The sequence below is a fragment of the Tamandua tetradactyla genome, chromosome 1 (genome assembly GCF_023851605.1).
Source record: "Tamandua tetradactyla isolate mTamTet1 chromosome 1, mTamTet1.pri, whole genome shotgun sequence".
NCBI lineage: Eukaryota > Metazoa > Chordata > Mammalia > Pilosa > Myrmecophagidae > Tamandua > Tamandua tetradactyla.
The window spans coordinates 208,673,356-208,676,342 of NC_135327.1; the positions used below are offsets into that span (position 1 = coordinate 208,673,356).

The 2,987-nt window shown below is 40.8% G+C and overlaps 1 pseudogene; it reads right to left on the reverse strand.

The window, feature by feature from the left end:
- Positions 1-275: 275 nt before the first annotated feature.
- Positions 276-653, reverse strand: LOC143682587 (eukaryotic translation initiation factor 4E-binding protein 2 pseudogene; annotated as a pseudogene).
- Positions 654-2,987: the final 2,334 nt, after the last annotated feature.

Below are 2,987 nucleotides of genomic sequence, written 5' to 3' on the forward strand. Positions count from 1 at the left end.
AAGAGGGGGTTGGCTTGGGACACCCAATAGAAAAATGACCAGCAAAGCCAGAATTTAGTTGTTTACTCTGTGGGCTGCATAGTTCTAAGGAAAAGATGCTTAGAGTCTTCGATTTCATCTGTATAACTAGGAAGGGGGGCAGGAAACAGGGAGAGAATATAGTCAGATGAAAGTCATCTCATCATTTGGCATGGGGAGGAAGAGGAGGAGGTGGAGGTGCAGGGGACTACCGGTCCTGCCTCTTCTTCCTTTCAATGTTGAGCCTTTTGGCCACATCATGTGCACATGTGTCTATGTTGCTGCTTTCCTCTGATCCTGTCAATGTGCATCTCAAACTGAGCATCATCCCCAGCTGCATGCTTCCTGTCATGATTGTTCACGTTGGTCAACTTGTTTACATCTACTATGGAGTCTTCAATTAAGGGGCCAGGGCTCATCACAGCTGGGATATTGGGCAGATGGCAAGGTGGGGTCTGATCCATGGAAGAATTGCAAAGACCCAACAGAATCATAAACGACATGAGTTCCTCTTCACCTGGGCAGTAGGCAGGAGACAGGTGCACACCGTTGAGGATGGGCACAGTACAGGAGGGGGTGGTGGGCTTGTGGGCTTTGTCGGTTGGGCAATGGCCAGGGCAGGTCCCCAGCTGCATGCATTCCCCATGTAGGCAGAAATGCAGGGCGGCTGGGCACGCTAGCTGCAACCTCGCTGCCTCCCCAGTCACACTCAGCTCACATCACCACCATAGCCCCATCTTTGGGCGTCTGCCAGCCTTTCAGCTGCAGCAGCAGCATTGGGGTCAGTGGCAGCCCCTATTCATTTTTGACAGAAGTACAAAAGCAATTCAATGGAACAGAGACCTTTCAACAAATAGTGCCTAAACAAGGATATCCTGAGGCAAAACAAAAGTGAAAAATGACCTGCTACTTAAACCCTACACCCTACAAAATATTAAATGAAAATGTATTAGGTTTAGCACTTCAAAGGATAGGAATAGAAGGGAACTTCCTTAAACTGATAAAGGGAATATATGAAAAACCCACAGTTAACATCATCCTCAATGGGGAAAACTGAAAACTTTCCCCCTAAGATCAGGAACAAGACAAGGATGTCCACTATCACCACTGTTATTCAACCTTGTGTTGGAAGTTCTAGCCAGAGCAATTAGACAAGAAAAAGAAATACAAGGCATCAAAACCGGAAAGAAAGAAGTAAAACTCTCATTGTTTGATACCATATGTCAAAAACCCTGAAAAATCCAAAGCAAAACTCTAGAGCTATTAAACTAGTACAGCAATGTGGCAGGCTACAAGATCAACACTAAAAATCTGTAGTGTATCTATACACTAGTAATGAGCAATCTGGGAGAAATCAAGAAATGAATTCCATTTACAATTGCAACAAAAAGAATAAAATATTTAGGAATAAATTTAGCTAAAGAAACAAAAGACCTTTACGAAGCAAACAACAAGAAATTGTTAAAAGAAATCACAGAAGAGCTAAATAGATGGAAGGGCATACTGTGTTCATGGATTGGAAGGCCAAACATAGTTGAGATGTCAATTCTACCTAAATTGATTTACAGATTCAATGCAATACCAATCAAAATCCCAACAACATATTTTTCAGAAATAGAAAAAGCAATAAGCAAATTTATCTGGAAGGGCAGGTGCCCCAAATTGCTAAAAGCATCTTGAGGAAAAAAATGAAGCTGGAGGTCTCATGCTGCCTGACTTTGAGGCATATTATGAAGCTGCCGTGGTCAGAACAGCATGGTACTGGCATAAAGATAGATATATTGATCAATGAAATCAGATAGAGTGTTCAGATATAGACCCTCTCATATATGGACAATTGATCTTTGATAAGGCAAAAAAGCCAACTCACCTGAGACAGAACAGTCTCTTCAATAATGGTGCCTAGAGAACTGGATATCCATATGCAAAAGAATGAAAGAGGACCCATATCTCACACCCTAGACAAAAGTTAACACAAAATGGATCAAAGATCTACAGATTAGATCTAAGACCATAAAACAGTTAAAGGAAAATATACGGAAATATCTTATGAATCTTTCACTTGGAGGCAGTTTTTTAGACCTTGCACCCAAAGCAAGCACACTGAAGAAAGAAAGAAAGAAATGGGAACTCCTCAAAATTCAACACCTTTGCACATCAAAGAACTTCATCAAGAAAGTAAAAAGACAGCCTACACAATGGGAGACAATATTTGGAAACGATATATCAGATAAAGGTCTAGTATCCAGAATTTATAAAGAGATTGTTCAATTCAACAACAAAAAGACAGCCAATCCAATTACAAAATGGGAAAAAGACTTAAACAGACACTTCTCAGAAGAGAAAATATAAATGGCCAAAAGGCACATGAAGAGATGCTCAACTTCCCTGGTCATTAGAGAAATGCAAATCAAAACCACAAGGAGATATCATCTCACACTCACCAGAATGGCCATTAACAACAAAACAGAAAATGACAAGGGCTGGAGAGGATGTGGAGAAAGCGGCACACTTATCCACTGTTGGTGGGGATGTCAAATGGTGCAACTGCTGTGGAAGGCAATTTGGTAGTTCCTCAAAAAGCTGAATATAGAATTGCCATATGACCCGGCAATACCATTGCTGGGTTTCTACTCAAAGGACATAAGGGCAAAGACACAAATGGACATTTGCACACCAATGTTTATAGCAGCATTGTTTACAATTGCAAGGAGATGGAAACAGCCAAAATGTCCATCAACAGATGAGTGGCTAAACAAACTGTGGTATATACATATGATGGAATATTATGCAGCTTTAAGACTGAATAAAGTTATGAAGTATGTAACAACATGGACGGACCTTGAGAGCATTATGCTGAGTGAGATTAGCCAAAAACAAAGGGGCAATTACTGTATGGTCTTACTGATATGAACTGACATTAGTGAATAAACTTGGAATATTTTGTTGGTAACAGAGATCATCAGGAG